The sequence below is a fragment of the Anomaloglossus baeobatrachus genome, chromosome 3 (genome assembly GCF_048569485.1).
Source record: "Anomaloglossus baeobatrachus isolate aAnoBae1 chromosome 3, aAnoBae1.hap1, whole genome shotgun sequence".
In the NCBI taxonomy this organism is placed as follows: Eukaryota; Metazoa; Chordata; class Amphibia; order Anura; family Aromobatidae; genus Anomaloglossus; species Anomaloglossus baeobatrachus.
This window is the reverse complement of record NC_134355.1, coordinates 646,282,752-646,309,454: the sequence shown is the minus strand read 5'-3', so window position 1 is coordinate 646,309,454 and position 26,703 is coordinate 646,282,752. Positions and strand designations below refer to the sequence as shown.

Genomic DNA, 26,703 nt, shown 5'->3' with positions numbered 1-26,703 from the left:
GGCACGGGCAGCGATTTGCCCGTGTCGCGCAACAGATGGGGGCGGGTACCCACGCTAGCGATATCGGGACCGATATCGCAGCGTGTAAAGTAGCCTTTAGTGACCAAATGTAGAACTGATGGAGGAAGGGTGAACCTAGCTGGACCTAGGTCTTTTTTACAACCTAAGTAACGATGTAAAAAAAAAAAAAATGTTCCAATTGGTCAACTCCAGTCTGTATGTCCTACTACAGAATACGGACATCATACGTAGAGGTCCACTAGCCAGAGTAGAAATCCTACAAACTACATTTGACTACACCCCAGCCCCCAAATTAAGAATTTGCACCCTCATAAACAAAATTTACTAAAAAGGCCACAACCCAAGTTTTTACAGTTAAGACCCCATAGATGTCATTATAATCCGGCATTAATAGACCCTAATAATCTATGCACCGGATTATCAGATGTTCTGACATGTTGGAAAGTGATGCTCAAAGGGAATCTGTCAGATGATTTCTTAGTACAATACTAATGTTATCTTTAAATATGGCTTAAGGAGACCTTTAAGGATCAGTAAGTTTTTTATTGCTCTACCTTATCCTGTTAGGCTATGTGCGCACAGTGCGTTTTTCGCGGCATTTTTGCACGTTTTTCGGGTGCGTTTTTGGCCTCAAAACTGCAGGACTTTGCTTCCCCAGCAAAGTCTATGAGTTTTCATTTTTGCTGTCCGCACACAACTGTTTTTTTAAGCTGCGTTTTTGAGTTAAAAAAAAAAAATGGACATGTCAGTTCTTTCCTGCGTTTTTCTGCGTTTTCCCCCCATGCAATGCATTTGAAAAATGCAGCAAAACGCAGAGATCAAAAACGCAGCAAAACACAGCCAAAAACGCACCAAATCGCGGCAAAAACGCATGCGTTTTTTATGCGTTTTTTCGACGCAGGTGCGTTTTTGTGCGTTTTTAGCGGCCAAAAACGCACAAAAACGCAGCGTCAAAAAGACGCAGTGTGCGAACCTAGCCTTATCTTGTTGTAAGCTACATAGAATTCAGTGTCTGCTGCACACAAGTCAAGTGTATGTAAATACAATTTGCAAATGCACACCTACCAGTGCATTTAGGCTAGGTTCGCACACTGCGTCTTTTTGACGCTGCGTTTTTGGCCGCTAAAAACGCACAAAAACGCACCTGCGTCGAAAAAACGCATGCGTTTTTGCCGCGATTTGGTGCGTTTTTGGCTGCGTTTTGCTGCGTTTTTGATCTCTGTGTTTTGCTGCGTTTTTCAAATGCATTGCATGGGGGGAAAACGCAGAAAAACGCAGGAAAGAACTGACATGTCCATTTTTTTTTTTTAACTCAAAAACGCAGGTAAAAAAAACAGATGTGTGCGGACAGCAAAAATGAAAACTCATAGACTTTGCTGGGGAAGCAAAGTCCTGCAGTTTTGAGGCCAAAAACGCACCCGAAAAACGCGCAAAAACGCCGCGAAAAACGCACTGTGCGCACATAGCCTTACTATCACTGCTAATAAAGCTGGTGTCACACACAGCGACAACGACGTCGCTGCTACGTCACCATTTTCTGTGACGTTGCAGCGACGTCCCGTCGCTGTCGCTGTGTGTGACATCCAGCAACAACCTGGCCCCTGCTGTGAGGTCGCCGGTCGTTGCTGAATGTCCAGCTTCATTTTTTGGTCGTCACTCTCCCGCTGTGACACACACATCGCTGTGTGTGACAGCGAGAGAGCGACGAAATGAAGCGATCAGGAGCCGGCACTGGCAGCTGCGGTAAGCTGTAACCAGCGTAAACATCGGGTAACCAAGGGAAGACCTTTCCCTGGTTACCCGATGTTTACGCTGGTTACCAGCCTCCGCCGCTCTCGCTGCCAGCGCCGGCTCCTGCTCTGTGACATGTGGCTGCAGTATGCATCGGGTAATTAACCCGATGTATACTGTAGCAAGGAGAGCAAGGAGCCAGCGCTAAGCAGTGTGCGCGGCTCCCTGCTCTCTGCACTGTGACATGTAGCTGCAGCACACATCGGGTTAATTAACCCGATGTGTGCTGCAGGAGAGCAAGGAGCCAGCGCTAGGCGCGGCTCCCTGCTCTCTGCACATGTAGCACAGCGACGTTATGATCGCTGCTTCTGCTGTGTTTGACAGCTAAGCAGCGATCATAACAGCGACTTACAAGGTCGCTGTTACGTCACCGAAAATGGTGACGTAACAGCGACGTCGTTGTCGCTGTCGTTTAGTGTGAACCCAGCTTAAGAGGTAGAAGGACATATGGGTGGGGGGCAGCAGTACAAATTCAGCTCAGATTTACTATCACTGAAGCCTGCACTGAGAAGTGGGAGGAGGGAGCAGGGTATATGCAGTTTGCATTTTATATATGCTTGACTAGTTACTATGTCACACTGAATTTTCCAGACCTTACAACAAGATAACAGGATAAGGTAGAGCAATAAAACTCACTGCTCCTGAAAGGTCTTTGTAAGCCCTATTTAAAGATAACATTAGTATTGTACCAGAAAATCACCTGACAGATTCCTATTAAAGGGTTATCTCCATCTGCAAGATCTTATCCCAATATGTAGAAGGTGTAATATTAATATTACAAATCCAAATACCTCCAATTAGAAATGTAGTATAGTTCTCCTGATTAGATATGTCTCTTACTCATGTGCAGGACATTGCAGCTTAGGTATCTATGGTTACAACCACTCATAGTGAGAGTTAGTTAGTTGCTCGTGATACCTAAGCTTCAATGCCCTGCACATGAGGTAAGAGACATGGCTATATCAGGAAAACTATACTACATTTCTAATTTGAGATATTTGCTAATATTATTATTATACTTACTACATATTGTGATAGGAACTTGGAGATGGGAATACCTATTTTAGTATAAAGGGTTTTAAGCTAATAATATAATGTTGCAAAAGTATTAGTCCCCCTTATACACATCAATATAAAACTAATACAGCCCAGGGTGGTGCAGCGAGCTACCTAGATATGAATTTGTAGTAAAATTCCCCTAATTCTGGCAATTGGGTGATGGAATGGCTGCATTCTTTTAAAAATAGTGCCACTCCTGTCCGCAGGCTGTGTCTGGTATTGCAGGTCAGTTCCATTTATTTAAATGGAGCTGAGATGTAATACTAGGATCGGCCAGGGAAAAAGATGGCGCTGTTACCTGAGGAAAGCAGCAATGTTTTTCTAATCTGATACTACGTCTTTAAGAATCCTGTATACGACGCCTTTCCTGTATAATTGCAAGAAGACACAAGCATGCGAAAACATTCAGCTGACTGTTAGGAAACCGCGGCCTCCAGGGAGACCCTGTGGTGTCCTTTAATGAGGCCAACAGAGGCAGCCGTGTCAGGTAGCAAATCTCCAGGGGGAGCAAAATGCAAGAGATTATCAGACAACCCTCCAACACTTACTGCACCAGATGTGCACATGGTCTGGTCCAGGAGGTCTGCACATTTATCCATCGTCTGCGGAGGAGTCCAACATGGACATTTCTATACATGCAGCAGAGCACAGTCTATCAGATGCAGCACAGATGGGTTTGTTATTAGCTGCAGCCCTGGAACATATCATGTTATATGGTACAGTACATGAGAAAACGACTGCGAGAACAACGGTCATGATGAACGGTTACATCCATGAGCAATTCAGCTCTGCTACATCTGGATAGAAAAATACTGTCCATAAATCACACTCTGCAAACACAATGTTTGGTGCTGAACCTGCCAGTGCCGCCATGTTATCAGCCCAAGGAGACTCACACTACAGAAATCTATCTATCTATCTATCTATCTATCTATCTATCTATCTATCTATCTATCTATCTATCCCTCTATCTATCTATCTATCCCTCTATCTATCTATCTATCTATCCCTCTATCTATCTATCTATCTATCTATCTATCTATCTATCCCTCTATCTATCTATCTATCTATCTATCTATCTATCTATCTATCTATCCCTCTATCTATCTATCTATCCCTCTATCTATCCCTCTATCTATCCCTCTATCTATCTATCTATCAAATCAAATCAAATCAAATCAAATAAGCTTTATTGGCAGGACCAAATACAAATTAGTTTTGCCAAAGCAAGTGTACATTAGGGGCTGGGGCTGTGGGGATGGTGGGTGGGGACTGTAGGAAGGATGGATGGGGCTCATCCAGGGTGGGGACTGTGGGGGCACTTCTAGGATGGGGGCTATGGAAGTCCATGGCTTATGATGGGGCATATCCACGGTGGGACTGTGGTAACGGTGGATGGGACATATCCAGGGTGGGGATTGGGGGGGCCACATCTGGGATGGGGGGCTATGGAAGTCCATGACTTATCATAGTTCTCTTTCTCGAAGTCTATGGCATTCGCTCACATACTGCGCTGCTATCTCCACTGCGCTCTCTTCTTCCCCCAGCAGGATATATATTTTCTCTTCCTCCTTCATGGAGCTGAAATCCGGGAAGAGATGGGAGAGTCTCCTGAAGTGAGTGTCCCTCACTGCTGAGTACTTGGTGCAGTGTAGCAGGAAGTGGGTTTCATCCTCCACGGCCTCCAGGTCACAGTGTTGGCACAGTCTGTCCTCCCTGGGCTTGTAGCTCTGCTTGTGACGTCCGGATTCGATGGCTAGACTGTGGGCACTGAGTCTATATCGGCTCAGGGTCCTGCGGTCTCTGGGGTCCGGGATTTTCTCCAGATACGGGGCCAGTCTGTAGTCTCTCTGTAGTCTCTGGTACGTGGTCAGTTTCTGTGAGGTGTTGATGTCGGTCCTCCAGTCACTGACATACCTCTCCTGGCCCTCGTCTACCATCTTCCTGATTCTGGTTCTTGTCAGGCTGCTGTGATTGGTTATTTTGTCCAGTTGGGTTTGGGAGAGCTGTGCCCGGGGTCCTGGTTCATCTGGCCCACGTATATATATCAGAGCTTTGTGGTGATGGGAGCTTGGATTGCTCCTCTGTAGGTGAGCCTGAAATGATAGTGACCTCTTCAGAGCTGCTAGGTGTAGAGGGAATCTGCCCAGCTCAGCTCGACAGGCACTGTTGGAGGTGCTTCGATGGACCTGGAGAAGGTGCTTACAGAATTCCAGGTGGAATATTTCTGTTGGGCTGGAATCCCACCTTGACCAATCTGGGTAAGTGTGAGGGCCCCAGACTTCGCTGCCGTACAGGAGGATTGGGGCAATGATGGAATCGAAGATTTTTAGCCAGACCCTCACTGGTGGCTTCAGATGATACAATGTCCTTCGGATGGCATAAAAGGTTTTGCAGGCCTTGTTTTTCAGGGTCTCTATGGCTTGTTTGAAGCTCCCTGACTGGTGAATTTCCAGGCCCAAGTAGGTGTATTTGTCTGTTCCTGTTAGAGTGTAGCCGTTTAGGACAAATGAAGGATGCTGGTCAAATCTTCTTTTTCTCTTCTCTATCTATCCCTCTATCTATCTATCTATCTATCTATCCCTCTATCTATCCCTCTATCTATCTATCTATCCCTCTATCTATCTATCTATCCCTCTATCTATCTATCTATCTATCCCTCTATCTATCTATCTATCTATCTATCTATCCCTCTATCTATCTATCCCTCTATCTATCTATCTATCTATCTATCTATCCCTCTATCTATCTATCATCTATCTATCCCTCTATCTATCTATCTATCCCTCTATCTATCTATCATCTATCTATCTATCTATCCCTCTATCTATCTATCTATCTATCTATCCCTCTATCTATCTATCCCTCTATCTATCTATCCCTCTATCTATCTATCATCTATCTATCTATCTATCTATCCCTCTATCTATCTATCTATCTATCCCTCTATCTATCTATCTATCCCTCTATCTATCTATCTATCTATCTATCTATCCCTCTATCTATCTATCCCTCTATCTATCTATCTATCTATCTATCCCTCTATCTATCCCTCTATCTATCTATCTATCTATCTATCTATCTATCTATCTATCTATCTATCCCTCTATCTATCTATCTATCCCTCTATCTATCTATCTATCTATCTATCTATCTATCCCTCTATCTATCTATCTATCTAGCTATCTATCCCTCTATCTATCTATCCCTCTATCTATCTATCTATCTATCCCTCTATCTATCTATCATCTATCTATCCCTCTATCTATCTATCTATCCCTCTATCTATCTATCATCTATCTATCTATCTATCCCTCTATCTATCTATCTATCTATCTATCCCTCTATCTATCTATCCCTCTATCTATCTATCCCTCTATCTATCTATCATCTATCTATCTATCTATCCCTCTATCTATCTATCTATCTATCTATCCCTCTATCTATCTATCTATCCCTCTATCTATCTATCCCTCTATCTATCTATCTATTTATCTATCTATCCCTCTATCTATCTATCTATCTATCTATCCCTCTATCTATCTATCCCTCTATCTATCTATCTATCTATCTATCTATCTATCTATCTATCTATCTATCTATCCCTCTATCTATCTATCCCTCTATCTATCTATCTATCTATCCCTCTATCTATCTATCATCTATCTATCCCTCTATCTATCTATCTATCCCTCTATCTATCTATCTATCTATCTATCTATCTATCTATCTATCCCTCTATCTATCTATCCCTCTATCTATCTATCCCTCTATCTATCTATCATCTATCTATCTATCTATCCCTCTATCTATCTATCTATCTATCTATCTATCTATCCCTCTATCTATCTATCTATCCCTCTATCTATCTATCCCTCTATCTATCTATCTATCTATCTATTTATCTATCTATCCCTCTATCTATCTATCTATCTATCTATCCCTCTATCTATCTATCCCTCTATCTATCTATCTATCTATCATCTATCTATCCCTCTATCTATCTATCTATCCCTCTATCTATCTATCATCTATCTATCTATCTATCTATCTATCTATCCCTCTATCTATCTATCTATCTATCCCTCTATCTATCTATCCCTCTATCTATCTATCTATCCCTCTATCTATCTATCTATCTATCTATCTATCCCTCTATCTATCTATCATCTATATATCCCTCTATCTATCTATCTATCCCTCTATCTATCTATCATCTATCTATCTATCTATCTATCTATCTATCTATCTATCCCTCTATCTATCTATCTATCTATCCTTCTATCCTTCTATCTATCTATCTATCTATCTATCTATCTATCCCTCTATCTATCTATCCCTCTAACTATCTATCTATCTATCTATCCCTCTATCTATCTATCCCTCTATCTATCTATCTATCTATCCCTCTATCTATCTATCTATCATCTATCTATCCCTCTATCTATCTATCTATCTATCCCTCTATCTATCTATCTATCCATCTATCTATCTATCCCTCTATCTATCTATCTATCTATCCCTCTATCTATCTATCCCTCTATCTATCTATCTATCCCTCTATCTATCTATCTATCTATCTATCTATCTATCTATCTATCCCTCTATCTATCTATCTATCTATCTATCTATCCCTCTATCTATCTATCTATCTATCTATCTATCTATCTATCTATCTATCCCTCTATCTATCTATCTATCCCTCTATCTATCTATCTATCTATCTATCTATCTATCTATCCCTCTATCTATCTATCTATCTATCTATCTATCCCTATGTCTATCTATCTATCTATCTATCCCTCTATCTATCCCTCTATCTATCTATCTATCCCTCTATCTATCTATCCCTCTATCTATCTATCTATCTATCTATCCCTCTATCTATCCCTCTATCTATCTATCATCTATCTATCCCTCTATCTATCTATCTATCCCTCTATCTATCTATCTATCTATCCCTATATCTATCTATCTATCTATTTTTCTATCTATCTATCTATCTATCTATCTATCTATCTATCTATCTATCTATCTATCTATCTATCCCTCTATCTATCTATCCCTCTATCTATCCCTCTATCTATCTATCTATCTATCTATCTATCTATCTATCTATCTATCTATCCCTCTATCTATCTATCTATCTATCTATCTATCTATCTATCTATCTATCTATCTATCTATCTATCCCTCTATCTATCTATCTATCCCTCTATCCCTCTATCTATCCATCTATCCCTCTATCTATCTATCTATCTATCTATCCCTCTATCTATCTATCTATCTATCTATCTATCTATCTATCTATCTATCTATCCCTCTATCTATCTATCCATCTATCCCTCTATCTATCTATCTATCTATCTATCTATCTATCTATCTATCCCTCTATCTATCTATCTATCCCTCTATCCCTCTATCTATCCATCTATCCCTCTATCTATCTATCTATCTATCTATCCCTCTATCTATCTATCTATCTATCTATCTATCTATCTATCTATCTATCTATCTATCTATCCCTCTATCTATCTATCCATCTATCCCTCTATCTATCTATCTATCTATCTATCTATCTATCTATCTATCTATCTATCTATCTATCTATCTATATATCTATCTATCTATCCCTCTATCTATCTATCTATCTATCTATCTATCTATCCCTCTATCTATCTATCTATCTATCTATCTATCTATCCCTCTATCTATCTATCCATCTATCCCTCTATCTATCTATCTATCTATCCCTCTATCTATCTATCTATCTATCTATCTATCTATCTATCGATGCAGCTGCACCGGGGAACGGAGGAGTAGAAGGGCCATGCAGGGTGTATAATAATGAGGGTAATCTGGCCTGTTGCTCAGAGCCTGACCCCCCAGAGGGCCCATGGCCAGATTGCCTTCATCACAAGCAGTGTGACAGGCAGGGGGCGATACCACAGATCTGCTGCACAATGTATTAAGAGGAGCCTTAGGAATACATCCTCAGCTTCCTGCCCTGCATTTTCTTTGATAGCATCCTCCTCACCCTAAAATTCATTATATGGCCCTGATAGCATCCTCACCACCTTACAATTCATTATATATCCCTGATAGCATCCTCCCCACCCTAAAATTCAGTATATGGCCCTGATAGTGTCGCGGGCGGAGGAGGGGACGCTGCGCTCTCCCACTGCTCGGGTCCGGCCGCTGCTGCTGCTGCTCGGTGGTGGCTCGAGCAGTGGGCCGGATCCCGGGGACTTGAGCGGCGCTCCTCGCCCGTGAGTGAAAAGGGGGATTTTGATTGTGGGGGTTTTGGTTATTGTCCGTGACGCTGTGAAGCCCCACAGGTGTTGTGTCGGTGCATTACCTTCAGGGACTCCACTCGGCTGGATCCTGTCACTGGTAGGAAATCTTCTATTTGTCGTGACGCCACTCTCAGTATTGCGGTCAGTGGGGACCGCCACTGCAGGTTGAGGGTCGCCTGGGGCTGATGGTGAGTGCAGTTAGTTGGAATAGCCTCCTGAGAGCGAGGCAAGCCCCAGGACCCTGTGTAAGTGCGTAGTACCACAAGGCGCAGAATAACTCCACACAGGCAGAATGTCTTTCAGGGTTTTTACTCACTTCAGGTGGCAGGGTGAGTAACCCGGGCGTAGCTGGGATGAACCAGGCTGGAACCAGGTATCCTTCAGGCTGACTTCTGATGGTGACTACCAACTCGCCTTCCTTAGCCCTTGGTGGTTTGGGGTAACCCCGACTTTTAGTCCCTATGGGGGTCACCCAGGGAAGTTGCTGAAGCCTCACTCCCCTTCGTTTGCCGTTTGCTTGTCGCCTGGGCCAGATCACTCCAGCTGCTTGCCTCCTGTGAACTGTGGGCCCTAACTGTGGCTACGTGGCTGCGGCTTTTAGGTGTTGTGGTGTGGGCTTTGAGGGCCCCACACCGGCAGGTTTAGCAAGGAAAGGTGGATCTATCCCCGCTCCGGGATCTGCCGCCCGTTTGGGCCTGGTTCTCCCTAGCAGTCTCCTTACTTCCCGCTCTGTGCTCTCTCTCTAGCTGGAGATGGGTTTCGGGTAGCACTCCTAGGTGACCGTTCTCCCCCGTCGGTAGCCACTGCGCGGACGCTGTCAGACTACAGCAGCCCAGGGGAAGGGGTCAGCTCTCCTCGGAGCTCCCTGGACTCTGCTCTGAACCGGCTCACATCTGGGACCTTCACTGCTGCTCCTGTCTGAGCTTCACTTCCATGCTCCTCACTCCTCCACACTCTGCTGCAGACTGTTTACTCCTCCTTCTCTTTTCCCTTTGTGCCTGCCTACGCCACCTAGCAACCAGACTCTCTTACCACACCCCTTGAGAGGAGATGGAGGCTTTTGGCCCCCTCCACTATTCCAGTGGAGGTGAAGGCTTTTCCCCCTCCTGGGATCCCCAGGGGTCCTCTCAAAGGTACATGTGTGAGACCTGATCACTATGCGCCTGTGTAGTCACACCTCGGTCAGCCTTCTGGATTACCTGTATTGTACTGTCCCCAGCATGGGTGCAGTACTCAGTGGTGCCTGACCAGGTCAGGGGCGCCACATTCCCCCTTAGTTATCACCAGCACGTCCTCGGGCTGCAAGACAACATTTTAAAATGCATAAAACATTAAAACATGGTAAAACATTTTTAAAGCACCAGGTACCATACATCACCACCCTCCACCCACAAGTCCGTTAACCCACCCAAAACCCTCTCACGTTGGCCGCGCCTTCAGCCACTTCTGGCAGGATGTAGAGGCGGCTTCCATGGGCTGGTGGTCTTCAGGGTATACCTGGCCTGGTGGATCCGCGCCTTCAGCCTCTTCTGGCAGGATGTAGAGGCGGCCTCCACAGTTGGTGCTGACCAGGTACCCTCTTGGTGGTGGAGAGCCAGGCCCCATAAACAGGCATGCTCTCTGGTTGCAGGTGAGCCAAGGCCCTATATACGGACGTGCCCCCCTGGTTGCAGACGAGCCAAGCCCCTAAACAGGCTGACTCTGGTGGTGGTGGTGCCCTCTGGTGTAACTATTTACACTGCGAGAGTTTGTGGCTATAGCCAGTTCATAGCCTTAAGGTTTATTTCTCACATCAGTTTATGTGGGCACATACTTGAACTTGTAAAACGTTGCAAAACAAACTTTTCAAACTGGTAACTTGCTTTACTTCTTTCTGTACTTTATGTGGATTCCTCCTCACCAGGGCTTGGGCCTGTAGGGCTGCGGCACCTGTTGCTTTCTTGACCTTTTTCTTCATCTGTAGTGGTCTCGTCAGTAGGTCCTTTGTCTTTTCTTTCTTTATCGCTGTCTTTCCTTTCTTCTTCTTTAGGACATGGTACTACATCTAGCGCGTACCAGCCTCTTTCGCCTTGATGCATGGTAAACTGCACTGTGTCTCCCATTTTTAAATTTCTGCCAGGGTGTCCTCTGGGCAAATTACCTCTGACGTCTCTCCTATTAACAAAAATGCCTTCTTTGATACCAGGTGCAATGATGAATCCATATCCTGACTTCAGGCTAAAATCTTCGACTACTCCTCGACATAGGGGTCCTCTGACCTGGGCTTTGGACCTTCTCAGTAACCGTTTTTCTTGTAGGTCTCTGGCTGTGACTTCTCTCTGCTCTGGGGATGGCGGCGCAGGGGAAGACTGGGTTCTGCTGCGGCGCCGTGTCTTGCGGGCTGGATTCTGCGATGTGCAGCTTACAAGCTCCCAGGTGAGGTTTTGGGGCAGATCTTCCTCAGCAGAAGGTGTCAGGTCTTCTTCATCCCAGCGGGAATATGGTAACATCTCCGGCTCTGGGCATGGATCCACTGCTGGTATCTCCTGAGTCAGCTCCTCAGTTTCCTGGCCTCCTCTCCCCCTTAGTTCTTCTTGGCACTCCTTTGGTGGCAGTGCTGGGGATGGACTTCCTTCAGCAGGCCCAGGCGGGGGACTCTTTGGCGTAGTTGCTGCAGGGGTTGCCGGAATCCTCTTGGGGGTATGCGGAGGGAGCATGTACTGGTCCACCAACCATTGTGGAAACTTGGCCTCCATGTCAGCCTTCAGCTGCCAGTACGCGGGGTCCTCCTCCAGTGTGGGCTTTCCAGCAGGGACCTCTTTGGACTGGGGAGCGGTGTCTGCTCTGGCCTTGCAGGCCGGGGAAAATGGTGATGCAATCTCTTGGCGGGCCGCGCCTGGCATGGCAGCGGCCTGGTCTTGGCGGGCCGCGCCCTGTATGGCGGCGGCCTGGTCTTGGCGGGCCGCGCCCTGTGTGGCGGCGGCCTGGATCGGCGTCGCTGTCGCGATGGGATCGGTGCAGGCTGGGCTGGGCGTCGCTGCAGCGATCGGAGCTTGGCGGGCCGCACCGGACGTGGCTGCGGCCTGGTTCAGCACCTCACTTGCGGCGCGGACGAGCGTTGCTGCTGCGGTGGGGTCTCGGCGGGCCGGGCCTAGCATGGCGGCGGCCTGGGTCAGCGTTACGCCTGCGGCGTGGATGAGGGTCGCTGTTGCAGCCGGTTCTCTGCGGGCCGGGCAGGGCATCGCTGCAGGGACCGGGTCTTGGTGGGCCGAGCAGGGCGTCGCTGCAGGGACCGGGTCTTGGTGGGCCGAGCAGGGCATCGCTGCGGCGGCCTGGGCTTGGCGGGCCGCACCTGGCGTGGCTGCGGCCTGGCTCAGCGTCGCCGCGCCGGGCGCCTCTTCAGGGACCGCGGGCGTGGCAGCAGGGGTCGGGGCACTCGTGCTGGCAGGGGTAACACCGGACTCACCCATCGGTGGCAGCATCGGGGTCTGAGTCGTCGCCACTCGGTCTGGCGCTCGGCGCGCGGCTATCCCTTCATAGGCCTTAACCGCGGCAGCCATCTCCAGAAGTTCCATGCGTTCTTCTCTGATCTGCTCCACGACCCGGGTCTCCAGTCGGTCGCAGAACTGGGCCAGCTCCCGATACCACCAGGCAGCGGAGCCCGGTTCTGGGTTTCTGCGGTCAGACGCCATTTCTTCTGCGCCCTCTTCTGCACGATTTCCCAGCAGTGGACTCGTCGTTGCCTCTAGTAGCAAGCTGTTCAGTTTCCGCTCTGCCTCTTTCAGCAGCTCCTCTCCCAGCAGCAGGCTTCTGGCTCCCTTTCTGTCCCGACGTCTCTGAACGCCTCCGCTCTCTTCGCAAGCGAGGTCAGAACTCTGCAGGGGATCTCTGGGTAGCCACACCTCTTCGTGGGCGGTAACTTCTCCCAGCGCGGGCTGCTGTTGTTTTTCAGCGCGCTTTTCATGGTGGCAATATGGCGGCGCTTCCAATTTTTCAAGCGGACCGCCCAGGCACATGGTCACCTGTCTGAACAGGTCTAGTCCTTATCCTGTTCGTGACGCCAGATGTGAAGCCCCACAGGTGTTGTGTCGTTGCATTACCTTCAGGGACTCCACTCGGCTGGATCCTGTCACTGGTAGGAAATCTTCTATTTGTCGTGACGCCACTCTCAGTATTGCGGTCAGTGGGGACCGCCACTGCAGGTTGAGGGACGCCTGGGGCTGATGGTGAGTGCAGTTAGTTGGAATAGCCTCCTGAGAGTGAGGCAAGCCCCAGGGCCCTGTGTAAGTGCGTAGTACCACAAGGCGCAGAATAACTCCACACAGGCAGAATGTCTTTCAGGGTTTTTACTCACTTCAGGTGGCAGGGTGAGTAACCCGGGCGTAGCTGGGATGAACCAGGCTGGAACCAGGTATCCTTCAGGCTGACTTCTGATGGTGACTACCAACTCGCCTTCCTTAGCCCTTGGTGGTTTGGGGTAACCCCGACTTTTAGTCCCTATGGGGGTCACCCAGGGAAGTTGCTGAAGCCTCACTCCCCTTCGTTTGCCGTTTGCTTGTCGCCTGGGCCAGATCACTCCAGCTGCTTGCCTCCTGTGAACTGTGGGCCCTAACTGTGGCTACGTGGCTGCGGCTTTTAGGTGTTGTGGTGTGGGCTTTGAGGGCCCCACACCGGCAGGTTTAGCAAGGAAAGGTGGATCTATCCCCGCTCCGGGATCTGCCGCCCGTTTGGGCCTGGTTCTCCCTAGCAGTCTCCTTACTTCCCGCTCTGTGCTCTCTCTCTAGCTGGAGATGGGTTTCGGGTAGCACTCCTAGGTGACCGTTCTCCCCCGTCGGTAGCCACTGCGCGGACGCTGTCAGACTACAGCAGCCCAGGGGAAGGGGTCAGCTCTCCTCGGAGCTCCCTGGACTCTGCTCTGAACCGGCTCACATCTGGGACCTTCACTGCTGCTCCTGTCTGAGCTTCACTTCCATGCTCCTCACTCCTCCACACTCTGCTGCAGACTGTTTACTCCTCCTTCTCTTTTCCCTTTGTGCCTGCCTACGCCACCTAGCAACCAGACTCTCTTACCACACCCCTTGAGAGGAGATGGAGGCTTTTGGCCCCCTCCACTATTCCAGTGGAGGTGAAGGATTTTCCCCCTCCTGGGATCCCCAGGGGTCCTCTCAAAGGTACATGTGTGAGACCTGATCACTATGCGCCTGTGTAGTCACACCTCGGTCAGCCTTCTGGATTACCTGTATTGTACTGTCCCCAGCATGGGTGCAGTACTCAGTGGTGCCTGACCAGGTCAGGGGCGCCACAACGCCACCCACGGTTGTGGTGATATTGGTGACACCAGCGCTGCTTTAGACGGGGATCCCGGGAGCGGTGACAGGGAGCAGCTTGGTTATTTCTCCCCTCCGTGGGTAGGGGGTTGGTTGTCCCGGGGCCCGGTGATGGGGTAGGGATGGATGGCAGGCGGGTTACAGGACCTGGTGAGGTGCAGGGTCGCAGGGGCAGCGCTGTGCCGCACGGCACGGTGGTACTCACTCAGCCAATGATGAGGACACAGTTCTCGGTAAAACACACGGCTGGATGGACGGGTCCCACAGACGGCTGCGGTGTTGTTTCTCCCGGCAGGTTGATGGTGACTGCCTTTCCCTGCACCTATGTACGGTAGATGGTTCCAATGGGTTCCCACCGGTAACCCGCTCACCAGCTTGCATATGGGCCGGAGGAGCCCCTTTTGCCCGCAGGCGCTGGCCCTGAGAAACGGTTGCCTTGGCGGTGGCGGTGTCTCCCTCACTTGGTTGGACTGTTGCCTTCTGTCGGGACTTTGCTGTTGGGAAACCCAGGTGGTTCCCTTCACTAACGAATTTGGCAAATTCACTGTGACTCCTAGCCTTGCTGGGGTCCGTATGCCCCTGCCAGATGGTGCTGGCTTCTCTTTGCGTACCGGTCCGGTACCGCCGGGCCACCGCCCGTCCACGGTCCTTACGGTAGACTCCAATCAGCCACTCCTGCAGACGGTCACCACCGTCTGCCAACCTTGCTGTCTCGCCCGGGTCACACACCTGGACGCTGTCAGTTAGTTGCTCCACTACCACTTCTCCTCCTTCCACTTTCACCTCCAAAACTAACCGCCAACCGCCTGGCCCACCCCCCTGGTGTGGACATCAGCGCCTGGAGGAAGGCAACAAGGGTTTTCGTGTTTGACCTCGGTGTGCCTGCTGGGAGTGTGGGGTGTGTTGATGTTGTTCTCTGTGGCCCCTGGCTTGTCCAGGGCGCCACAATAGCATCCCCCCCACCTTACAATTCATTATATGGCCCTGATAGCGTCCTCCCACCTTACAATTCATTATATGGCCCTGATGGCGTCCTACACACCCTACAATTCATTATATGGCCCTGATAGATTCCTCCCCACCCCACAATTCACTATATGGACCTGATTGCATCTTCTCCGGTCCCCCTCAGGGACTTAAAATGAACTGTGGGGGGAGGACATAGGACAGGGATTAAAGCTGCGTACACATGTTCAAGATTCACAGCAGAAAATTCTACTGCAAATCCAGATGTGTTGGCAGGAAGAACACTGTATAAAACATGAGGGTTTTTTACATGCATTTTTGGTGCATATTTTTACCCACTCATTAGTATGGGTGAAATACGCTGCAAAAACCTTGCATGAATTGACATGCTCCAGATGTGAATCTGCTGAAAATTTGCAGGTGAAAAAATAAGCAAAGTGTACATGAGATTTCATGAAGTAAAACGCTATGTCTTTTCAGCCACAAAAATGCAAAGTGTGCACATAGCCTTACAATTATTTCAGAGGAGAGTCACAGAGACTAATTAATTTATAATTATTGGGCAGCAGAGATTATAATCAAGGATGGGGGCACAGTGTCGGCTTATTTATCACTTTATATTTTGAACACTGCATGGTTAATTGTACATTAAAGGGAATCTGTCACCAGGTTTTTGCCATCTAATCTGAGAGCAGAATAATGTAGGGGCAGAGATCCTTTTCCAGCGGTGTGTCAGTTACTGGGCTGTTTTGTGTAGTTTTGAAAAAATCACTGATTAATCAGCAGTAGATTATCATTACAGGACTACTTGGTGTGCTGCTGGTAGTCCAGCATATTCATGAGCTCTGTCTAACTGCTACATCTGCGGCAGAGAAAACAAACAGCCCAGTAAGTGACACATCGTTGGAATCAGGGTCTCTGTCTCTACATCATAATTCCCCCTTATTATGCAGCTTCCTCTCTAGTTATGTATGGCGCTGTCCCTTACATACATAGCATATTCTCGTTATTTTTGTTATTCAAAGCCCCCTCTCTTTATCACATAAACGTCCTTTTTTGTTAGATGGAAAATGACTGCGGATGGAGCGGTATCTGACCAGAAGACCAGTCCATCAGCTTCTCCATAAGAAAATAAGCTTAAAAATAACAAGAGAATCCAATATGTAAGGGATGATGCTGTACACAACAAGGGAGGGCACTACACATATACACATATATATCTATGTCTGTAGATTTGTCACCAGAAAAGGAGGGGGGCCCAAACACAATTTCTTGAACAGGCGTCTCAAGCAGACAGAGTCCGCCCCTGTATCTGTCTATCTATGAATCTCTCTATCTTTCTTTACCTTCCTCTGACCCTTGCTCATTCTTTATTTTCTTCTATCTTAGATCAAATTCATATCTATCTATATCTATCTATTAATCTATCTATCTGTGTTTCTCTTCCTCCGACCAGCTTTCATTCTGTTTTCTATCTTATTTCTATATATCTATCTTTCCATTTCTCTGACCATCTTTCTTTCTTACTTTCATTAAATCTTTCTCTTTCTTCTATCATATTTCTATATATTGATCTTTCCCTTCTTCAAACCCTATTTCTTTCTTCTTTCTATATATCTATCTTTCCCTTGCTCCGACTCTATTTCTTTCTTTCTTCTGTCTTATTTCTATATATTGTTATTTCCCTTCCTCCAACACTATTTCTTTCCTTCAATTTTTTTCTGTCTTTCCCTTCCTCTGACACTCCTTTCTTTTTTATATCTTATTTGGTCTGTCTTTCCTCCGAATTCTTCCCTTCTCCTTTTTCCATCTATACATCTGTTTCCCTTCCTTGACACTTTCTGTCTTTTTTTTGTTCCTCTATCTTTCTTCTATATCTTTTCTCCATCCTTCTTTCTTTCCTTCATTTTCTCTATATCACTTTTCCTTCCTCTGACCATCCTTCTTTCTTTCTCTATCTCTCTTTTCTTTCATCGGATCATCCTTCTTTCTTTCCTTCTCTTTCTCTATCTCTCTTTTCTTTCATCGGATCATCCTTCTTTCTTTCCTTCTCTTTCTTCTATCTATCTTTTCCTTCCTCTGACCATAGTTCTTCTTTCCTTCTCTTCTATCTTTTCTTTCCTCTGACTATCCTTCTTTCTTTCCTTCTTTCTTTCTTTTCCTTCCTCTGACCATCCTTCTTTCTTTCTCTTTCTCTATCTATCTTTTCCTTCCTCTGACTATCCTTTTCTTTCCTTCTCTTTCTCTATCTTTTCCTTCCTCTGACCATCCTTCTTTCTTTCCTTCTCTTTCTCTATCTCTCTTTTCTTTCCTCTGACCATCCTTCTTTCTTTCCTTCTCTTTCTCTATCTTTTCCTTCCTCTGACCATCCTTCTTTCTTTCCTTCTCTTTCTCTATCTTTTGCTTCCTCTGACCATCCTTCTTTCTTTCCTTCTCTTTCTTCTATCTTTTCCTTCTTTCTTTCCTTCTCTTTCTTCTATCTATCTTTTCCTTCCTCTGACCATCTTTCTTTCTTTCCTTCTCTTTATTTCTTTTCCTTCCTCTGACCATCCTTCTTTCTTTCCTTGTCTTTCTCTATCTATCTTTTCCTTCCTCTGGCCATCCTTTTTTCTTTCCTTCTCTTTCTCGATCTCTCTTTTCCGTTCTCTGACCATCCTTCTTTCTTTCCTTCTCTTTCTTCTATCTATCTTTTCCTTCCTCTGACCATCCTTCTTTCTTTCCTAATCTTTCTCTCTTTTCCTTCCTCTGACCATCCTTCTTTCTTTCCTTATCTTTCTTTCTTTTCCTTCCTCTGACCATCCTTCTTTCTTTCCTTCTCTTTCTTCTATCTTTTCCTTCCTCTGACCATCCTTCTTTCTTTCCTTCTCTTTCTTTTTTTTCCTTCCTCTGACCATCCTTTTTTCTTTCCATCTCTTTCTATCTTTTCCTTCCTCTGACCATTCTTCTTTCTTTCCTTTTCTTTCTTCTATCTATCTTTTCCTTCCACTGGCCATCCTTCTTTCTTTCCTTCTCTTTCTTCTACCTATCTTTTCCTTCCTCTGACCATCCTTCTTTCTTTCCTTCTATTTCTCTATCTTTTCCTTCCTCTGACCATCCTTCTTTCCTTCTCTATCTATCTTTTCCTTCCTCTGACCATCCTTCTTTCTTTCCTTCTCCTTTTCTCTCTTTTCCTTCCTCTGACCATCCTTCTTTCTTTCCTTTTCTTTCTTCTATCTATCTTTTCCTTCCACTGGCCATCCTTCTTTCTTTCCTTCTCTTTCTTCTACCTATCTTTTCCTTCCTCTGACCATCCTTCTTTCTTTCCTTCTATTTCTCTATCTTTTCCTTCCTCTGACCATCCTTCTTTCCTTCTCTATCTTTTCCTTCCTCTGACCATCCTTCTTTCTTTCCTTCTCCTTTTCTATCTTTTCCTTCCTCTGACCATGCTTCTTTCTTTCCTTCTCCTTTTCTATCTTTTCCATCCTCTGACATCCTTCTTTCCTTCTCTATCTATCTTTTCCATCCTCTGACCATCCTTCCTTTCCTTCTCTTTCTTTTACCTATCTTTTCCTTCCTTTGACCATCGTTCTTCTTTCCTTCTCTTCTATCTTTTCCTTTCTCTGACCGTCCTTCTTTCTTTCCTTATCTTCTGTCTTTCTTTTCCTTCCTATGACTATCCTTCTTTCTTTCCTTCTCTTTCTTCTATCTATCTTTTCCTTTGTCGGATCATCGTTTTTTCTTTCCTTCTCTTTCTTCTATCTTTTCCTTTGTCGGATCATCGTTCTTTCTTTCCTTCTCTTTCTTCTATCTTTCTTTTCCTTTGTAGGATCATTGTTCTTTCTTTCTCTTTTTCTTCACCATAACTCTCCCTTTCCAAGCAGCAGTGGCCATATTTCATATTTCACCCTCTTTACATTGGTTCCCAGCTGCCATATTACTATATCACAGACTATTCCGGTTGCCTTTACCCATGTGTGACTTCATATGAATATGAAGAAACCCACACCAAAAAAAAAAGCAAAATGCAAATTAAATTAAGGGGATTGCTATTAATTTACAGTATTCCTGAGTCAAGTGAAGCAGAACACATCTGCAAAACATTGTACACAGAAGCACTGATTTAGGGATGTATAATTAGCATTGTGGCATAAACATGACAGATACTAAGAGCGGTGTTTGAATACTTCTGCCGCTCATGTACACTCTCAAATTAAGGAAATGTCTGGGGAAACATAAACCATAAAAAAAACACGCGGTGGAGTAACAGTGCCAGCGAGCCCCCCGCCCCGAGCCTCGGGGAGCCCCACAATGCACAGGCCTCAGCTCTGCCTATATGGGGGAGTAATGTAAAGTGCATAAAATATGTCAGAGGAGAAAACTATAGAAGACGCCGGTAAATAAATAATCGCACCAGCTGTAGAGCGACAGTGTAATATCTGCACACACCAATCATATGTAGATATAAGGAGGAACCCAAGAGGAGAGCATGGTACTAGTGTGCCTAACCAAAATGCCTTCCTAAAAACAGTGGTTTATTAAAAACACTATAATAAAAACACACTTGTAATCAGAAAAAATATACTAAACAGGGAGTCAGACTTACAGGTGCACAGGTAAGGGAGGAGAGCGAATAATGGCCTACAGCAGAACCTCGCTCCTTTTCACTACCTGGCACCGGAGGTCGATATGGCGCCCCCACTCCTTGTGGACTCTCCTTAACTAACACTGATTCACACTAATACAATTGAAAAAGTGCTTGTGCTTAATATAAAGTGCAAATAGTGCTCAAAAAAACAAGGTAAACAAATCAGGGGGGCTACTTATCATTGGGATGTAAAACAATTAAGCCTTAATTATGATAATAGTGTAGGCACAACCGGAAGTATCCCGCCCACAGAGACATAGGGGTGCTTCACACACAGCGAGCTCGCTGCCGAGATCGCTGCTGAGTCACGGTTTTTGTGACGCAGCAGTGACCTCATTAGCGATCTCGCTGTGTGTGACACTGAGCAGCGATCTGGCCCCTGCTGCGAGATCGCTGCTCGTTACACACAGCCCTGGTTCGTTTTCTTCAAAGCCGCTCTCCTGCTGTGACACACAGATCGCTGTGTGTGACAGCAAGAGAGCGACAAATGAAGCGAGCAGGGAGCAGGAGCCGGCGTCTGACAGCTGAGGTAAGCTTGTAACCAAGATAAACATCGGGTAACCAAGGTGGTTACCCGATATTTACCTTAGTTACCAGCCTCTGCAGCTCTCACGCTGCCAGTGCCGGCTCCGGCTCTCTGCACATGTAGCTGCTGTACACATCGGGTTAATTAACCCGATGTGTACTGTAGCTAGGAGAGCAAGGAGCCAGCGCTCAGTGTGCGCGGCTCCCTGCTCCCTGCTCACACTGGTAACTAATGTAAACATCGGGTAACCATACCCGATGTTTACCTTAGTTACCAGTCTCCGCAGCTTCCAGACGGCGGCTCCGTGCAAGCGCAGCGTCGCTTGCACGTCGCTGCTGGCTGGGGGCTGTTCACTGGTCGCTGGTGAGATCTGCCTGTTTGACAGCTCACCAGCGACCATGTAGCGATGCAGCAGCGATCCTGACCAGGTCAGATCGCTGGTCGGATCGCTGCTGCATCGCTAAGTGTGAAGGTACCCATACAGTGGGGCGAGGAATGGGGGAGATTTACATGGTACATAGAGATAGATAGCAGGAGGAAGAAGAGAAAACATATATCCTTCTGGGGGAAGAAGAGAGCGCAGTGGAGATAGTAGCACGGTATGTGAGCGAATGTCATAGACTATGAGAAAGAGAACTATGGTATGGATTTCCATAGCCCCCAACCTAGATATGCCCCCACAGTCCCCACCCTGGATGTGCACCATCCATCCTTACTACAGTCCCCACCCTAGATATGCCCCATCCATCCTTACTACAGTCCCCACCCTGGATATGCCCCATCCATCCTTACTACAGTCCCCACCCTAGATATGCCCCATCCACCGTTACTACAGTCCCCACCCTGGATATGCCTCACCATAAGCCATGAACTTCCATAGCCCCCACCCTAGATGTTCCCCCACAGTCCCCACCCTGGATGTGCTCCATCTATCCTTACTACAGTCCCCACCCACCATCCCCACAGTCCCAGTCTCTAATGTACACTTGCTTTGGCAAAAATAATTTGTATTTGGTCTTGCCAATAAAGCTTATTTGATTTGATATAGATAAATGATATATATATATAGATGGATAGATAGATGAATGGATAGAAAATAGATAGATAGAAGGATAGATAGATAGATATAGATGAATAATAGATGATTGATAGATAGATAGATAGATAATAGTGAGATGGACAGATAGATCATACAAAGATAGATAGATAGATAGATAGATAATAGACAGATAGAGGGATAGATAGATAGAGGGATAGATAGATAGATAATAGACAGATAGATAGATAGATAATAGTGAGATGGACAGATAGATCATACAAAGATAGATAGATAGATGGATAGATAGATAATAGACAGATAGAGGGATAGATAGATAGATAGATAGATAGATAGATAGATAGATAATAGACAGATAGAGGGATAGATAGATAGAGGGATAGATAGATAGATAATAGACAGATAGATAGATAGATAATAGTGAGATGGACAGATAGATCATACAAAGATAGATAGATAGATGGATAGATAGATAATAGACAGATAGAGGGATAGATAGATAGATAGATAGATAGATAGATAATAGACAGATAGATAGATAGATAGATTGACAGACAAACTAGATTGGCCACATATGGACCAAAACATTGCTCTTATGGAATAAAATACACCGTTTTTCCAATGTATCCACCTATGGACTACGGCTTCCGTTTTTTCTATGATTGCTAGAAGCATTGGAAATAATACGGATGGAAACCTTGCCCATGGGAGAGCTCTGTCTATTGAAGATACAAGTAGGCTGAACACTAAAACCAGCCGGCGACAGGAAGGAAATAATCTTCTAACACATGAAAAAAAGATCTACGCACCTCACAAGCCTAGAATTGGAAATATCATTAGTGAAAAGTGCGGAGGTGGTTAGGGGATAATGTGCTTAACTTGGAACTATTTGATTCTTGTGGTTTAGGGAAAACCACAACAAGACGAGTACTAGGTTTTATGTTTTAGGTTAACCTCCCCTGTATTTAGAGAAGAGGTTTCCAACCTGTGGCTCTTCAGCTGGTGCACAACTACATTTTCTGCCATGACCTGACAGCTAAAGTCCATCAGACAATACTCAGAAATGTATTTTCAAACTACTGGAAGGTCACTAAATCAAGACCGTTCACTTAGACATTACGTCTCTACCAAGAGCTTTCCTCATGGCTGGTGATATCTTTGGATGAGTCTCACAAGATGACCAGCTTTCAAAAAAAATGAGAAGAAAATTCTTACTGAGATATACATTTCTGCTAGAAAGAGTCAATAGAAAAGAAGAAGACCACCAGCAAGAAGATGGATGGAGAAGGATACAGGAACTTGACATCAAGAAGACTAAAGACCGTATGAGAAGACAGGACATTTTGGAGACACATTGGTCATAAACATGATAGATGATACTAAATTACAAGTCCCGTAATATTAAAGCATTAGCTTTCATGTTCTATATTATCAAAGATCATGAATTATGATAAGAAGGGCAAGGTGATGTTTAACATGCACCACGTAGGACAATTCTAATGGACAACCATGGTTGTAGGACATTCACAGCTGCCAGAAGATCTAGAAGAAGGTACAGGCTGGATAATAAAAAGAACTAAGAGAAGGAAATTACGGACACCTTAGAACTTTGCTCTGAAACAAATGCGAAGGAAAACAAAAAGGACTTCCATGTGAAGAGTTTTATCTTAATTTAGACTATGAAAAGAATCAGAAAGCTAAAAAATATCAAGCATCAGTAGAAACGAAGAAAGAAAGAAAGAAAGCAAAAAGAATAGAGACAATGGCAGAAATCAAGAACAAGAAGAGGATGATAGATCTGGAGAAGGTACTGGTCAACCTTAGTCAAATCCAACATGAAGGCATCTACTAAGGCTTAGTCTACCGAGGTCTTCAAGAAGTTTGAATAAAAATCTCATACAAGCAAAATGAAATAACAGAAAAAGTGGAAACAAAAAGAGAAAATCTGGCTCCTACTACATCCCAAACATGATACGGACATCAGACATCACAACCCCTGGTTCTCCAATCCATCGTTTCTCTTGAACCATATGTGAACATTACAGCAAATGCGAAAACCGTAATAAAGTTGTTAGGTTACGGAACATGCAGACGATGAAAAAATAATACCTAAAGCAGAGTAAAATCCAAGTGTGTGAGTTCTTTGATCTATTTAGTAGACAACCACAAGAAGAAGTTCCCCCCTGCTAGGAAACATGAGTCCAGATGAGGGCTTTTATTGGACATATGGCTGCCTTCAGTTCAGACCTCACTGTTTACGGAGCTTACATAGGGTTAATACCGGAATTTCAAGGTCATTAAACCCCCTTTTGGGTAACCGGGTGGGAATTAACCCCATAATAGTAGCATGGCAGATAGAGGAGAGACCAGAAATGTAGAGTCCAAGGAATGGTGATGTCAGGAAGAATGGAAAATGCCGAGATGGTACTTGTGCCCAAGTAAGAAGCAACGTAGGACGGTAATACTAAATAATGCTCAGTATGGGGTAATCCATAGGTGGAAGGGTAAAAAAATCATCTAAGAAGATATCATTTGAGGATGACAGGGTAAATAGTAGCAAGGTTTGGGAATATAGTGCCCAACTAGAGTTCTCACAAGGCAATATCAAAGGCTTGGTTAATGGTACCTTTGGATAGGTAATAGTATGATGCCAAAAAATTGAAGTTGACACCTAGAAAAACTAATAAGTTACAGTAATACACAAAGTTGGCACGGTATGATATACTCAGTAAGGGTTAATGCTAGGTGGCATTTTTATGCAACGCCCAAGCCACGGTGTGAGGTACCCACCGACACCGGGATAGCAGGGTAAATGATATATCACATCACTACGGCACCAACGGAAGCAGCGGGACAACGACTACCATCATCCCCAGCTACAATAATAACAGCCTCAGACAACATCATGGTGGGGCGTCCTTGTAAAATTCAACCATGCACTACATGAAGACTCTGACATGTCATTCCTGCCCAGCGCCAATCACCTGCAGGGCACAAAACACAAGTGTGGCAGCCAAGCATGGCTGGGTGACTTGATCCACAGCGTCTCCTCCAGCAGGAGGGCACCGAGAACACTTCCAGGATAACACATAATAATAAAGCTGCTGTGCAGTAAACTGTGCCAGGCCGCGCCGCCTGTGCCCCCCTCCCTCCCTGTACGCTTGTGTGTGTGCAGCGCTCCCCGGGGGCACACGGAGCAGTGTGCGGTCACCGGGACTTAATGACACATTCCAGACTGGCACAGACAAGCCAGCACATCTGGGCACAACGTGGGCTTCTTATGAATGAGGGGTGGGTTTCAAATACCAAGACCATGGGATAAAAACACAGGATCACATTGCAATAAGCCTGCCAAGCCCTCTGTAGGGCTGAGATATTAGTGTCCGCTTCCATCTAATAATTAACCCACTTCACTGCCAGGGCAGTCAGCAAATCTGGAAGATGACTTTTACACATGGAGCGTCCCTGCAAGACAGTCTGGTGTTATGTGGGCACATCATGTGGGCATGCCCTCTATATCCATCACCTCAAGTGTAATGTGGGTACAGACAATTCCCCCTAGTAAGTAGATGTGTACACTACTATGGCACACGTATAGAGACCGGATGGGGGCACAAGTAGGGGGACTGGATGGGGGTGCACATTTAGGGGGACCGGATGGGGGGTGCACATGAGGGACCGGTTGGGGGCATATGTAGGGGAACCGGATGAGAACACGCGTAGGGGCACTGGATGGGGGCACATGTAGGGGGACCGTATGGGGGCACTCATAGGGGGACCGGATGGGGGCACACATAGGGGGACTGCCGGGGACACACATAGGAGGACCGGATGGGGACACACATAGGAGGACCGGATGGGGGCACACATAGGGGGATTGGAGGAGGACACACATGGAGGACCGGATTGGGACACACATAGGAGGACCGGATGGGGGCACACATAGGAGGACCGGATGGGGACACACATAGGAGGACCGGATGGGGACACACATAGGGGGACCGGATGGGGACACACATGGGGGATCGGATATGGGCACACATAGGAGGACGGGATGGGGACACACATAGGAGGACGGGATGGGGACACACATAGGAGGACCGGATGGGGACACACATAGGAGGACGGGATGGGGACACACATAGGAGGACCGGATGGGGACACACATAGGAGGACCGGATGGGGACACATATAGGGGGATCGGATGAGGACACATATAGGGGGATCAGATGAGGACACACATAGGTGGATCGGATGAGGACACACATTTGGGATCGGAAGGAGGCACACGTATGAGGATCGGATGGGGGCACACGTATGAGGATCGGATGGGGGCACACATAGAGGAACCAGATTGGGGCACACATGGAGGGACCAGATGGGTGCACACATAGGGGGACCGGATGGGCACCCACTGCAAACTTTGTTCAGTAGGGTTAATACAATAACTGTAGTAGCGGGGATTAAGATGCCATATGATGTAGTGTCCAACAAGGGTTATTATTATAATGTAATGGTGAGCGATGCCCAAAGACGGGGGGGGGGGGGATTTCTTTATTGCCCACTAAATGTTATTACTGAGGTGCCATAGAGACAAGTGGTAATACCTGAGGTGGCAAATGATGTATTACTTAGGCTGGGATAATACTAGATGCTCATAAGTGCAGTTTATAGGAAAAGTAAGTTATGTGAGGATGTTTGGTACCAGGAGGTGCCAAGAGTGGAATTTTAATGATGGGCAAATACGTAGTGCCAATCATAATAGTTGGGTAAGTTCCAGCTGGTAAGATGTAAAGTGACCAAAGATGGCAGCGTGAGATGAAGTGGAGGTAGTGCCCTAGTTAGGCAGGTAGTGCCCATGCCAGGTGGGTATACAATGACACTGGAATAATAGGTGGATGTCAAGGTGTGCACTGAGCAAGTGTGACTGGTAAAGTGTGCAGGGCGCATTCATGGAGGGGCACGGTGCCTGGCACCACAGCTGGCACACAGCACTGTGCTCCTTCCTCTAGGTGTTTGTGCATCCTCTTTCTCTTCTCCTCCCTCATCTGACAAGG

The 26,703-nt window shown here is 46.1% G+C and overlaps 1 protein-coding gene across 2 annotated transcripts in view; it reads right to left on the bottom strand.

Annotated features, from left to right (window-relative positions):
- Positions 1-26,703, bottom strand: part of KLHL29 (kelch like family member 29) — a 1,297,105-nt gene that overhangs the window by 1,269,128 nt on the left and 1,274 nt on the right. The window lies entirely within an intron of this gene.